The sequence below is a fragment of the Miniopterus natalensis genome, chromosome 6 (assembly GCF_054644295.1).
Source record: "Miniopterus natalensis isolate mMinNat1 chromosome 6, mMinNat1.hap1, whole genome shotgun sequence".
NCBI classification, from domain to species: Eukaryota; Metazoa; Chordata; class Mammalia; order Chiroptera; family Miniopteridae; genus Miniopterus; species Miniopterus natalensis.
In genome coordinates this window covers 9072678-9088440 of record NC_142086.1, presented here as the reverse complement: position 1 = coordinate 9088440, position 15763 = coordinate 9072678, and positions in this window count along the sequence as shown.

The following is a 15763-nucleotide window of genomic DNA, read 5'->3' as shown; positions in this document are numbered from 1 at the left end:
AACTATCTCAGATGCTATATGGCTTGTCAGAAGGGAAAAGTGCTGGGATCCAGGAGACATAGGTTTGCTGCTACACTCACCTTTTCGTCTGTGCTCCTGGGCAAATCACCTGACTTCTTCCAGTATTAGTTTTCTCACCTGTAAAATTATAACAATGACCCTGCCCTGCCTATATCACAACATTGTTTTGAACATCAAATGAAATAGCTCAATTCTGGTTAGAAAATGGAACAATCTTACAGCCCTTTTATCAACATTTTGGTTATAAATGTAGAAAGGCTTTGAAGACCATGAGGGCTCGCGTGGACGGAGGTATTCTTAGTAAGCGGTATGCCCACCACATTCTTTTTGAGTTTTTGCTTTTTTTTTTGTGCCGAGGAAAACACCACTCTGAAAATCAAGCAAACACATCCTTGAATACTATGATTGAAATATTTCATGATTGATATATTTAGGTCATGACAACACTGACCTGGTTGTAAGACAACTTTATGTGATAAGCTGGACCACAGCAGTCAAAAGCAAATTAAATCAACATTTGATAAAATAATATATAAATTGTAATTTCTTTCTGACTCATTAGATTTTCTTAAAAGAGTTAAAACTTGGGCAACTTCCCTTGACCCAGTTTGCCCCAGCAAGACCCTGAACAGGATAAAGAACGGCTGTCTTGCCCGGCCGGGTGTGGCTCAGCGGTTGAGCTTCGACCTAGGATCCAGGCGATCGGGGTTCGATTCCCGGTCAGGGCACATGCCCAGGTTGCGGGCTGCAGCCGATCAATGACTCTCTCATCATTGATGTTTCTGTCTCCCTCCCTCTCCTTTCCTCTCTCTGAAATCAATAAAGATATATTTAAAAAAAAAGATTCAAAAAAGAACGGCTGTCTAACAGCTTGGTGACTTCTGGCATGAATCAGCCCCCAGAGTGGCACAGAGAGACTCCCAGTTCTCAGCGAAGGACTCATCACACAAGGAGCTGGTCTGTGTGGTGCAAGTCACTATTGCTGTGATCAAAAGTTGTGTGTTTTGACACAGAACGAGAGAAAGAATTTACACAATATTATTTGTTAGTTTTTGTTGTACCGCATAACAATATAATATTAAGACCAGTTTCATGGAAACATGGAATAAAATTCATAAATATATATTCATAGAGATAGTTATAAATGTGACAGAAGGAATACATACTTCTTTTTATAACTTAAATAACATACAGAAAATAATTCATTTCTTTTATTTTAATAATCACTCCTAAATGTGGTATATTGGTCCTAATATAAAGTTTTAATGATACTGAGGAAAGTTGAAAAATAACAACCTCCAGAGAAGTATTTTTTAAACTTCTTCAAATTTCATCTTTAGGACCATTTTACAGTGTTGTCTTACTAACTGTAACCCCCAGTTTCATGTTCTTATGAGATAATCCTTTTTTATAATGGATTTATGGCTTGGCTACAAGATAAAGTGGTGAATTATTTACATGAAGATATTGTGACTCACTAGTAATTTGCTGTTTAAAGATATCTTTATAGTTCTGAGGCTGTTGTATATGCTTAAGGTATTGAAGATATGATCACTCCCTAAAATATTCAGTGGATAATACAGTGTCTCCATTATGAATTTTAATGTTACTTTAAGTATAGATTATATAATTTTGACACAAGACCCTTAAATTGATCATCTTGTCAATCACCCATATGCATTTTCAAAATAAACAGTCATTCTGGTCTTCTACAATAAAAGACCAGTAAATATTTGAACAGATACAACTGGGGGATGGCCTCACTGGCAGTCACATCAATCTAGCTGAAAAGATGCAGATGAAGCAAAACACATCATGTTTTATGTGTTTTCCTGCCTAATGTACTATTTATTGTTACCGTGTTACATAACAGCATAGCACTCATCTCTCCAGACAAGCCAGAAAATCTAGATGTCCTGATAGACTAATTCACTTTCATTCATTTGCACTTGTTTAACACAAATGTGTTCCCAGCCAGGAACATTTCTTCCTTAAGGTTCTGTCACTAACCTTTGTTTTTCCCTTTGGACAAATAAAGCTTCTAAATATTTTTATGATGGAAAAATTCAAACATATACAAAGGCAGAAAGAATAGTATAATAAAATTCATTGCACCTGTCATGCAGCTTCAACAAATATTAACACGTGGCCAATCTCATTTAATCTATACTTCATATCATTCCATTCCAAATACTTCAGTGTGTTTCTCTAAAAGATACATATAAATCTTAGAATAATAACCAGTCACACAGCATGAGATATGGTTTTGGTGTTAGAAGAGTTTTGCCAAGTATAGGCTGAAGATTAAAAAATGTTCCCTGGGACTTAACAATTATGCCCACAAATAGTTGTAGGTTTAAATATTTATCTCCTAACAGATGAGCCATTGTACTCCTTGATGGCTCTACAATTCCAATTGGTTGGCACCTGCCAAGCCATTTCTAACATTCTCTCATAACTCCCTGTGGGTGGATGGATGAATGGGTTGTTCCTTAAAGCAAACTTAGGAAACTTTTCTTCTTGGTGAGGCTGATGGGGCAGGGTGGGTCTACACAGTGACAGAGTAGCAGGGAAAGGTGCTCTGAGACCCTCCAGGTGCAGAGGAAACTCTTTTTCTCTCTTTTTTAAAAAATGTGTCTATTGACTTCAGAGAGAGGAAGAGGGAGAGAGATAGAAACATCAGTGATGAGAGAGTCATTGATCGGCTGCCTCCTGCACGCCCCCCACTGGGGATCAAGCCCGAAACCCATACATGTGCCCAGACCAGGAATCGAAACTGTGATCTCCTGGATCCTAGAAGGATGCTCAACCGCTGAGCCACACCCGGCCCGGCGAGTCAACTCTTTTTCTCAGGCTCTGTACTAGTCTCTAGCCAGGGACATTTCTTCCTTTCTGTGTTGTCATTGACTTTGCCTTTCTCTGGCCCCAAGGTCTATTCAACGGTGAAAAAAAGACATAGGGAAGACCCAGTATTCTATCAAATAGGGAGTGTTTGCACAGCTCTTTATAGCTTACCAAGCATTTTCATAGATGTTGTCACATTTAACCTTCACCATAATACTGCTAGATAGGACTCTTGTGCCTGGCTTATGGTGACTGAGCCAAGGATCAAAGCTAAGGGATTTACCAAGATGGTGCCAAAGATGAAGCTGGGGCCCAAGGGTCCTTTGGCACGCTCATGTTGTTTTGTATTTTTGGGCTCTCTCTAGACTAAAGCTTTTTAAAAATAAATTCTGAAATTACAAAGAATGCAGGAAGGAGTGTGGAATGAGGTTACGGTGAAGCATCTTAAAGGGACAAGGCAATAGTGGACCTCCTCTTCTTTCTCATATCTCCTAATTGGGAATGAACCTACTCTTGTCTTCTCCTGGAGGGATGGGTCTTATTAGAGTGATCTCTATCTTAGCAGTATAAATGGAGTCAATGTGTTGATCCCAAGGCCCTGCCAAAGAAGGGTTCTTTGCCTGGGTCCAGGGATAGATTTCAGCAGTCCATGGGCTTGGATGAAAAAAGATGTTGTTGTTTTTTAATTTTTTCAGAACTTCCCTCAATTACGAATGTAGATTTCAAATCATAGTAATTATTGACTGTTCCTGTGAGTCTGTCACCAAGAGAAACAAAAGGCATTTTCCTATCTCATTACAATTGTCATAGATATCTTGAAAATATCCTTTGCACGCACCACTACTTCAAACATAGTAGCTACTAGACTTGCACCTAGATCTTATTATTTAATGTCTTAAAGACACATATATTGTTATAAAGTTTTAAAGCTATTTTGCTGATTGTATGTCTATATAATGATATATTTTAAATGTAATCATATGTATTTTATTTTATGCATTTAAAAACATTACTCTGAGAAGGAGTACAGGTATCACTAGGCCGTCACAGGGGTCCATGGTACAAATAAAAGTTGTAAAAACTTACTCTAAAGGAACATTCATTGAAAATCTTAAATTATTCCCAAGAAACAACATTTTTAAAGCTTTTGTGTTTAAGGAAGGAACTAATTTGAGGCAACTATTTAATTTTATCATCTCTTCCATCTCCCTACTTGGTCTATTTACTCCTGATAAACAGCACATGTGCCATGAACAGTCATAGAAAATGATACTCCCTTTTCTTCTGGAAAAATGAGTAAGCTGCAAAAAATACTGAGTTCGGTTCATGGGACACTGCCGGAAAGAGAGATGGCTCAGGAGGGAGAGTTTAATGGAAGGGGAAGGAATATCTGCATGGGGAAATTAGCCAAGGACAAGATCTTACCCTGAAGAAGACATTCTGCATTTTGTCTAAAAACAACATTTGTCTTATGTGGAAAATCATGTCCATGCTAACTTTTCTGTGTCCTCTCAACCACAGGTAATCACATTACGCATGAAATAATTTAATAACTTTATTTTCAGCTGACAAGCCATAAAATATATGTTAAATCTGTTCATATCAGGAAAACCATTTATTGCAGTAACATCTCCTAATATATGCTATTCACAGAAAAAAATTACATCACAATTCTTAATGTAGGTATAGAAATGAAAGGGTCTAAACATTTGACTAATATATTTTGATTCTTCATATCTATCAGGAGGAATTTAGAACCTTCAAATGATTTGTCTGATAAAACTGTCACAGTCCTTTGCTGCTAGGAATTATTTTGCTTGGTTTGCTACTTCTTGTATATATCAACACCGGGTAGAATCTTTGAGAAATTAGTGATTGTCAAGGGCAGTATGTAGAGCACAATGTTTAGAAATAGCAACGGGCAGAAAGAAGCTGTGGTTGCTCCATTACAGCTTAGATCCTTGCAGGGCCAATATCTGGAGTTAGCTCAGCAGACTATTTTTCATGTCCCCAAACATTTGCCCTCGCTGACCCATCTCCCTAGAATGTCCTTCCCTGTTTCATTTACTCTCTGCACTCTCAAGATCTGCTGAGTCATCTTTTTTTTTTTTTCCCCAAAACCTTAGCCTGACTCCTCCTCTCATTCCAGATGGGGTTACTTTCCCTCTGTACTGCTAAGGTCCTCTGTCTTCCTTCTAGGGCCTTGAACTGCTCTCACTTCCTCCCACCCAACTCCCGATCATCATGCTCTAGACTATGAACATCTGGAGGCTGGAATTATGTTTTTGAGTTACAGGCAAATATTAGGCCCTCAAGATTTTCTGTAGAATTAATTGGGGTGAATAAATGAATGAAGCCAACAAATAAAGGAAGACTAAGATGAAGGCTGTATAAGGAAGGTGGAGAGGCTAGTTGGTTCCAGGCAGCCTCACTTCCAAGACGTTGATGAAAGTGTGTGTGTGTGTGTGTATTTGCATGGGAGTAGTGGTGGTACAGGGGAAGTGAGCTTGTTCCTACTTATATATACATACTTTCAGTGTAGCAAGTAAGAATGTCACTGCCATTTTCCAATGTATAAATGCTACATTTGCCTAAATCAGAGAAATTTACTCTGTACTTTCACCCACATGACTGACAGAAAATTCAACCTTAATCATGTTCGGGGTGTTCTCTCTTATTCTCCAGGGGTTCATTCAAGGATATCCTGGCATTTGGAATGCCATAGCATGCAGAGTCCTATGAGTTACCCCATCGGCTCTGAGTCACCAGTTTCCCAGGGCACTGGTCAGGCAGCGTGTGCGAGGAGCACAGGGATGCCCTCATGGTGGAGCACTCCGCGCCCACACACAGGGCCTCGGTCTCCTGCAAACGTGGAGGTAAGTGTGGAGCCTCTCATGGGTGCCCTGCAGTCATTCCTGTTAAGCGCTTCCATGAGAGGGAGCCCCAGTCCCAGGGCCTTCTAGAAACCAGCCTGGTGTCTGAGCACATGCCTCACTCCCAGCCTCGGGGAAACCAACCTTCTTCTCCAACTAGGCAGCTTGTGTGCCTTCCACTCCAAGGCCCTAGCCCCCATGCTCTCCTCTGGGGAACCCAATCCAGGGAAATTTTTGTACTGTCATGGTGGGAAACGAATCTGAAAATACCAGTTATTCCTTTCTTTTCAACTCACCTTGTCACATAGGACTTCAGAAGTAACAGGGAGTTTTATCTTCGTCTTCCCAAATTTTCCCCATCCACAACCCACCGGCAGTCCTGAACCGCCCCGCAGCTCCAGCCACTCTTTTGGTTTGCAGCGTGGAAAATCTCAAAGCACAGGGTCTTGGCAGTTGTCCCATTTTTCTTCATCCTGTTCATGACTCCAAAGAAAACATTTCTGACTCAAAAACAAGCTGGAATTTTCTGTTGAGACTTCAAATATTTTCCCAGAGTCCACCATAAAAATAATAAGGTCAGAGCAGTTTAGATGATCTGTTAGAATTCTTGGGGCAAAAGCCTGCTATAGTTTTGTTTATTGTACAAAGAACCTCAAGTCTGCTCCTAAATCAAACATTTTCCAAAAAATAAAGCAGGCTTCCCTCTGCTGCTTCAATTCTCAAGAAGAAGCATCATTTGTTATCATAGAGAGCCAAACAAATATTTATATACACTTACAACTGTTTTTCTGACTTGCACAATTCGGCAGTGGTTACTCAAGCTAGTGCTGCCGCTCAGAACTCCTTATGAATATTTCCTTCCAAATATTTTACTTTGGTGATATAAATGTACACTATATTGCCCAAGACATATTGGGCAAGCATGGTCATCAGTGGATTGTACTGACACTTGGCTTCATTTTGAAAACAGTAGGAAATTCATGAGAGGAGCTTGGGGAAGAAGCAATGTCTTAGTGATCTAATCCCATAATATTTATGTTCTCTTACAAATAGTAGTAACGAGGCCCCACCTATAAACAGCAAAACTAAAAACCTGCCCCATTCTATAAGTAAGACTTTATTTTAAACTAAGTATATCATAAAAACATGAACAAATAATGTTGGAGACAAAAAGAATGCCGGACTTGTGAGAACCCGCATTCCTGCCTTCGATGCTCCCTGAGAATAATTCGGCCCCAGCCAGCTGGGCCCCGCTTGTGAGCCCCTGCGACGTAAGAGAAGCAGAGACGGCCTGGGCGCGCTGCTTGGCACTGGCACAGGCTACATTTTACTCCTGGAAGAGAAAATGCTAAAGGTGGAAGGACAGACAGGAGCCAAGGCAGTCTTCCGAACTTCTTACTAGGGCCAGGGAATGAATGGGCGGCTGAAATGAGGGACCCCCCCAGGCTTTCTGCTGTTCCAAAGTCAGGGGGGCCCTGCACTCAGTGCAGCCCTGGGCTCCGGGTTAATCCCTTTGACAGACTCTAGTAAGGAGTTCCTAAACCTTAGATTTTGTTTATTCAATTTTTGAATAGATCATTCATCCACAGTGTTCAACATTTTAAATGTACTTCGAGGTCTAGCGGGAAAAAGTCTCTCTGACACTCCGGATGCCATGCCCTGCTCCCCCCAGGCCACCTCCCCACCCCAGCTCTCGTCCGGGAGGCCTCCAGTATTGCCAGTTGCTTGTTTGTCTCCCAGAGGTGAAGCAGGCAGGCATTTGATTGTAGACTCTCCCCTCCTCCTTTTTTTATACAAGTTGTAGCCCACTACACAGGTTCCTCCTCACGCTGCTTTCCTGTCTTTACAATATCTGGGGTACGGTTTCATTTTATTACATTAAGAGATTCCTTTTTCTGCAAATGCAGAGTTTTGCACTACAGCAATGTGCAAATATTTTTAGCTAGTCCACCCTTTGGGCTGCTTCCACGCGATGCTGTGAATTACCACGGTCTTAACTTACTTTGTGCCACGTGTCTCTTCAGGGGTCTGGTAAAGTCTATGAATTTCTTCTCACCATAATGTTTTCAAGTGTATAAAGTAAAATCCTTAGGACTGAAAAGAAACAAATAATACTAAAATATAGTTACCAAAATATTTTTACTTAAAAATATTCATGCTTATTTATTAATAAATTAAATGACAAGATCTAACAGGGGGTCTAATAACTACTGCAATCTCATAGTATGAGTAAAAAAATCATATTTCAATGTGCCTGCAATAGCTGTAATGTGACATAAAAGACCTGATTTTTATTGGTAACAAAGGCATAGGCTGATAATACTGTGGTTTCCTGCCTACTTTCATAATTAAAGGGAATGATAAATTTCAGTTAAAGTTTAATGAAAACAAAAACACAAGATTTTCCCCGTAAAAGCTGATGAATCCCCTAATTTTTCAGTACAGCCCTTGTTAAGAAGCCCATATATATGTGTGTATGTATGTGTGTGTATATATACATACATACATATAATTTCCTAAACATTCAAGTATATTCATATATATTTGTAAATTCCCAGAAGTGTTTTAAGTTAGCAAGTGCTAATATATCTCTAATTGAATGCATATTGTCAAACTGTCAGAAATACGGTGATTCTACCAGCATTGACTGAGGGTGGGTTAGCAAGCATTTTAATCTTTGCCGACTTGAGAGATGAAAAATAGTATCTTGGTGTAGTTTATGTTGCATTTGTCTTTCTAAAAGCAAACTTGAGCAATTATTCATATATTCAAGGGTCATTTTCCATGTGTTCATGTCCTTTGCTTCTTGTCTTATTGGGTGTGGGCAGGTTTGTCGTGTGTGCAGATGCCAAGGTGTGTCAGCCACGGACTGATGGAAACAGCACCCCATGCAGCTGGCAACACAACCTTCTAGTTGTTGGTGCCAGTGAAGATTTCTATTTCTATCCATTGTGTTTTTACCTCAGATTACTGTTTCTTCAAATCATTTGAATAAATTAAAACAGAATCTGGAATCCTTAGAGCACTAGTCTTATTTAGATAACAATATTGTCTAAAGCCTGGAAGGGTTCACCAACTGATAACCACAGTTATCTCTGGCAGAAGACGTGGCATGGGAAGGAAGGGTGTGACCAGATTTATACTTTGACTTCTTCAACTCCACATTTATGTGTTATTTGTATGTCATAAAGAAATTAAAAGAATGAATCCACATGATACAATTTCAATTAATACAGAGGGGTATAGCAAGAACAGTAAAATAATTCTCTTTTTTCAACTTCCTCCCAACCTAGGAATTTTAAAAAATGACTGGAAATGCCTGCTTGAGCCCATATGGTGGTTTTGAAACACCTTTTCCCACTACACAGAACCAGAGCTCCTTAGAAAAATAACCAATTCCAGGTCTAGGGGGCAGGAAACGTATGAGATGAGCCGGGCTCATCTTGTTATACTAGGGGCAAGGGAGCGACCAAAGAAGACTGGGGCCCTGGCAAAAGGACGCAGGATGCGACTCGAAGAGTCTCCCACTGACCAGAGAGAGCGTCTGAGCGTCAGTGAGGACAGTAACCTTAATGGCCTAAAGCACATATGGACTCTGGGGGTTCATAATGTTATTAAATAACATAAAAATTCATTGGTCACCCTGGGAGGATGATGGGGAACCAACCCATTATTTTGAACAGTGGTGAATCAAGAAAAGAAATCTCATGTTTGTCCTAATTTTCTTATTTAAACTGCCATAGGCCAGAAATAATAGACAAGGGGAAAGTTTTCTTTTGAAAACGTAGTCCACCTAATAAATGAAGATTTCATGATGGAATACAGTATTTTGTAACTTCTAATAACTTACTTATCTAAGCACTGATCATCAATAGCTGTGAGCATCACCAAAAAGGAAACAATCGGATCTTCGCCCTCAAATAAAACAACATAATCCCATGTAAAAAAAAAAAATTATCTCGCCAGAAAACCCCCATTTCAATTTAAATTAAAAGACCTAAATCTGATAAAGGCCCCAGGTCCAACTACCATTTTATAGGAACTACAGCTGAGCATGTTACACAATATAAGTTTCCAGATTGTAGAGTGCTCTCTTCAATAAAGAAACTGAAGGGGAGGAAATGAAAGAAGTGGAGGGGAACCTTCAGCAACATGTCAACCATTCATAACATGCAGACCTTATTTGGGTCTTGATTCGAACATACAAATGGTAAAAACAAAGCAAAACAACTTTTATAACATTTACAAGACAATTGGAAACTTCACATTGGAAGCACATTTGATGTTATTAAGGAACTAATTTGTAATGTTATACATAATATTTTGGTGGTAATGTTTTAAAAAACATTCTTTTTAAAAGAAAGGTACTGAAAAAGTACAGATAAAATAATAAAATGTCGAATATGCTTCCAATAATATGAACGAAAGGGAGTAGTTGAGGTACTGATGTAGCAAGATTGGTGGTGGATAAGTTTTGGAGCTCGGTGAGGGGATGTGTGTGGAGGCTACTATTATATTATTCTGTCTAATTTTGTGTATGTTTAAAATTTTTAAGTAAACAAAATAACCCCAGATTAATTTTTCCCAAATGAGGACAATGTGGTATGAAAAGAGGCTGAGAAATATATCATTTTTGTTAGGTTCTATTGCCACATTGTTTTTTTAAAAACCAGAATTTTAAAATTCACATTCTTTACGGATCAGAAACATCTGTGTTCCATGGGAAGGAGCAGCTATGTAGCCAGGCGCCTAGTGTTCAGGAGATAGGCTGATGGGTTTGGAGGAGGCCTGTGCTGGAGACGGGCTTACCTGGGAAATAGTCTAGGAGTGGAGATTAGCTTGCAGGAAGTTTCGTAGGGAGAGCGCTTAGGACCTTCACCTTTGGGGCGAGGGGAGTGAGAAGCAGGACTGGGCAGCTGACCTATGATGCAGTGATAGCGGGAACCTTGCTGACCCCACGAGGAGCTCTGGAGCTAGGGTGGCCCTTGTGAATTGTCTCAGCCGAAGCAAGGAAGTCAAGTCTACTTCTCCTCAGTCATTAGAAGGGGGTTGCCCTCGGGAAGGGCCAGCCCTCCTGCGAGGCAGCTCCCGCAGGCTGAGAGCAGTTCCCAGGGGAGCCTCAGCTCTGGATGGCTGACTTGCCCAGCACACTCTCAGCGGACTGGGGACCAGGGCCTTAGGTCTGAAGGGGATCCGGGTAGTTCCCCAGAGAGTCCACTGCATGTCACCACACCAACTTTACTGCACACAATTCAGGGGTTATTGCTTCTAGGTGAGTAATGGGTAAGATTTAGTACCAAAAAGCAAGTTTGACATTAAATTCCTGACAACATACCAAACTCATAGAAAAGGTTATAAAAGGTTTTCTATACTTCACATGCTTTATACCTATACCTACTGTGAATATCTTATATAACAGTAGTCCCTAAGTCCTTTGGGGTTCCCAAAAATGGAAATAGGGCTCTTTGAATTATTTCCAGTACAATTTTAAAGGTGAAGTCTAACACTGAAATTTTTATTTTGAAATAATTTCAAATTTACTAAAAAGTTGCAAGAATAGTGTCAGATACTCTTAATATATCTCTTTATCTAGATTAGCCGATTGTTAACACTTTGCCATATTCACATTATCATTTTCTTATAATGATACAATGATTAAAATCAAGAAATTCAATAATTATACAATGTTACTATCCAGTCCAAAGTCCATACTAAAATTTCACCAATTGTTCCAATAATGTCCTTAACAGCACGCAATGTTTTCCCCTCAGGCCCAGGTTCCAATCCAAGATCATACCTTGCGTTTAGTTGAGATGTGTCCTCAGTCTGCTTCAATCAAGCCTATTTCTCAATATTTCCTTACTTTCATCACCTTGACACATTTGAAGATTGCCAGCATCTTTGATAGGAATATCGTAGAAGCGGCCATATCTGTTTTCTATACTGCCCAATAAATAAGCACAAATTTAGCAGCTTAGGACAGCACACATTTATTATCTCAGTTTCCAGGGGTCAGAACTTTGGTCGCTGAGCGCTCTGTGAGGCTGTAATCAACGTGTAATTGATGGCTGGGCTCTCATCTCACCATTCTACTGAGGAAGGAACTGCTTCCAAACTCACTCAATTGTCTGCAGGATTTATTTCCTTGTGTTTGTAGGACTTGTGCTTCTTCAAAGTTAACAAGGAGAGCAAGGCTCTAGAGTGAGACTGCTAGCAAGACAGAGCCTTACATGATGTGAGATAATCACAGAATGACATTCCATCACCTTTGTCATATTCTGTTGCTCTGGAAGAAGTCACAGGTCCTGCCCATAGTCACGATGAAGAGGTTATTCGAGGACAAATACCAGGAGGGAGGATGGGGGGGCATGTTAACGTGCCCCTCTTCGCATCCTATCAGATGGCTCATGATATTCATTATTAGTCTTACTACTAGTAATGTTAACTCTGGTCATTTGATTAAAGTGGTGTCCACCAGTCTTCTCCAGTTACTCTTTTCCCCTTTATAAATAGTAAGAATCTGTAGGGAGATATATACTTTGAGACAATGTCAATGTTGCATTTTCATCGAACTTTTAATTAACAGCTCTATGAACTTGTGAATTCCTAATTATTCAGCCAGTTATAATCCATTACTAATGCTCAAATTGTTCCGCATTTGGCCTGTGAAAGCCCCTTACAGCTGGCCCCTGTGCCCTTTTAACAGGGATCCATCATTCCCTGAGCACTGCCTGACTTTTAACTGTATTGCTTATATTTTCATTTTCTCTATATTATTATGTTTGGCATCTTAAAAATCTTTCTGGCTGGGAGAGACTATCCCTCCAGGGGCTAGCCAATTCTTGGAGATAGCAAAGGCCCAGCCAGGAGCATACCTTTGAGATACAAACTAACCAGTCCTGAGGCAGACCTCCTCTAGCTGACTCGTGACCCCCGGAGGCAATATTCTGCTCCCTTAATCATCCCAGGGCCCGGGCCAGGCAACCAAGGATCGTCCCTACGTTTATAGCTCTTCAAAGTTATTTAAACTAGCCAATCTTAAATTGTTTATTTTACCCTGCTTTGCCTTCTCCTTGAAACTCTAATAAAGCTCTTCCCTCACTCCTGCCCTTCTGCCTCCTGACACCCGGTGTCTCTCCCGTGGCCCCACATGTGTGCTGCACCTGTTTCTGGGGCTGTGAGTACAGTGCATTTTATTATCCCACACTCCTCCTGTGTCACCAATTGTGACTACGCCTACTTATCATCACCCTAAAGAACACTGAGCACTGAACAAGTTATTCCAGAATTGTCTTAAATTCTCCTTGCTTCAGCCTTGGAACCAGCTGTTTTTCCGAAGAGTCTTGGTTCTTTTTATTGGAGAAAGAAATTTAGAAGCCAATAGCTGGGGGCAGGGTGTATTTTATGCATAAATGACATTAACACGTGTCAATACTTGTTCTCATCTAGCACCCGCCCCAGGTTGGAAGTAATAGGGTGTCATGGTTAAGAGGGTGGGCTCTGGGTCCAGACCTGAATTCTCATCCTGGCACCAGGGACAAGCCCTGAGGCTCTGGGAGCATCACTTACGATCTAATTACCTGCGTGGCAATTACCTGTGTGGCCGTGTTTATAATAGTGCCTGTCTCAAAAGGTGTTGGTGAGACTTCAGTGAGATTTCCATGGAAGGTTCTTAAACTCATGCCTGGCACACAGTAACTGCTCAGTACCTGTTTGCTGAATGAATAGTCGTGTTGATTAGAAGCTCTGACAGGCCCGGCCGGCGTGGCTCAGCGGTTTAGCATAGGGGTTCGATTCCCAGTCGGGGCACATGCCCGGGGTGAGGGCTCGATCCCCAGCAGGAGTGTGCAGGAGGCAGTGGATCAGTGGCTTTCATCATTAATGTTTCTCTCTCTCTCCCTCCCTCTCTCTGAAATCAATAAAGTTTTGTTGTTGTGTTTTTAAAAGAAGCTCTGACAGAAGAATGAAAATAAACCCTGGCCTATATCCCTTTCAGAAAATGAATAAAAAGTGAATTTGTCAGATCTTCATCTTCTGGTAGAAATATTTTTTAAAGAATTTCCTACAATAATTTCGAAATTGTCTTTAATATACTGTGATATACTGTAAGCTAACGGCATCCCTATGGAATGTTGCATAGTGACTCAAGAAAAAAATGCTTTCCTTTCGTTTATGTTCATGTTAGTCTTTACTCATTTAAAAGAAAATCAGAAAGGAAACCACACGAGCCTGGTTCCAAACTTAAATGTGAGCCTGTGCCTGGGACTCTGATTCTTAAAAAATCAAGTCAGCACCGAAGGCACCAAGGCCATGGAGAAGAGAGGAAGTCGGAGGGGAGGCGGCGGAGAGGGCCAAGGCCCACGGCCACTCTCCCTGGTGCTCTCCCGGGGCCGAGAGAGCTGCCAGAATCCGCATCTGCACGGAAGACGCAGGGTAATGCAGGGAGACCAGTCCAAGCTTGTTTCTAATAATATCTCCTCAACAACTGACGGCTCTAAACCAAATTCCTCATTTAATTCCTTGCAGGGACAGCTACCCTGAAGGGTCTCACCAGAAAGCTTACTTGGCTCCTATTGTGCAAGGAATCAATGCATTAGAAGTATTCTAGATAAGTTTTATGTTTTAAATTGGTATTTCAATCCCTTTGCAATTCTTGCTCAAGTTTTCCTCACCTTCTAAGTCTGAAAAAGTAATTTCCAAATCACCGTGAAGGCACTGTGGAAAATCATGATTTTGGGGAATCATTTAGTCAGTTGAAACAGGGCGGGCTAGTGGTTTAACTTAAAAATGGAATGGGTTTCCCATCAGAGTTCCCATAGTACATGACTGTGTTTTTGTAACTTAACACAATGAAGGGGTTGTCACTAGATGATTCAGCAAGTTAGAATCTCAACTCCCTGTCTGGGGAGGAAACCTGAGGCATGTGTTTATGCTAGATGCTAGACTACAGTTCTCTCAAATCAGTGTCAGGCAGAGACTATGCACAGGAAGGTGGGAAGCAAGGTCCATTGTTCACCTTGGTTAGAACCAAGCCTTGCAGCCAAACCCAAGCCTTGCAACCAAACCCAAATCTGTTCCATTTTCTTAGTCTCTCTTTCTCTCCCCAGCCCCCCATACACACACACACACACACACACACACACACACACACACACACACACACCCCAAGTCTCAACTGCTCCATTGCTCTAAAGGTTCTTGGTAAAATTTCCCTAGGGCAAAATCACCAGTAACCTGAGTTCTCACTTCATTCAGTATCAGTGGGAAATTTGCCACACTGGTGTTTGACTGACAGCCACAAAAACCAGTTTGACTGAGAGTAGTGAGACCTCGAGGTCTAGGTGGAGTATTAACTCACCAGCTTGGAATGAAAACTCTGAGAATGCTCACACTGCCTGTTATTTATGCTTCAATCTAAGTCTCCGAGAGCACTGAAGTCATAAAATGACTAAACAGATATACAGCAGGAAGATGGTTTATGCAGAACTCAGCCATCACAGAAAAGCTCCTTTCATCAGGAATCCTTGGAAAGTGGTGTCTAGAAATCAGCTCTGAGCCAGCCGCACTCAATTTCATCCTTGTGTGATCTTCAATTCCCACAGAAGCCCCACTGAGCTGAATTTTAAATGGCACAAAGCAAAGGGAGAGAAGTCTCCCCCAACCTTTCTGGAAAAGAAAAGTTTAGCATATTTTTTATGTAAGATTGAAGGCCAGGTGGGGAAATCCTTTTACACATTAAACCAGGGAAAAAGAAATGAAAATAGGCTTTATTATTTCTCTCCCATACTGAATTCAGAAGATTAACTACTATTTTTAACTTTTAATTGTGCATATATCTTGATTGTTGACAGTTCTATTTTTCTACAATAAAACCAAGTTTATTGTCTATGGCCATAGCCTTAGTATTGTGTTTCCACCATTGCTCTGCCCCTCAACCCAGGTTGGTGGAAGGTGTTCTCTTTTGAAAACACCAGGTTAACTTTAAAATCATTTATACAATTAAAGTAGAATCCAAATAATTAATG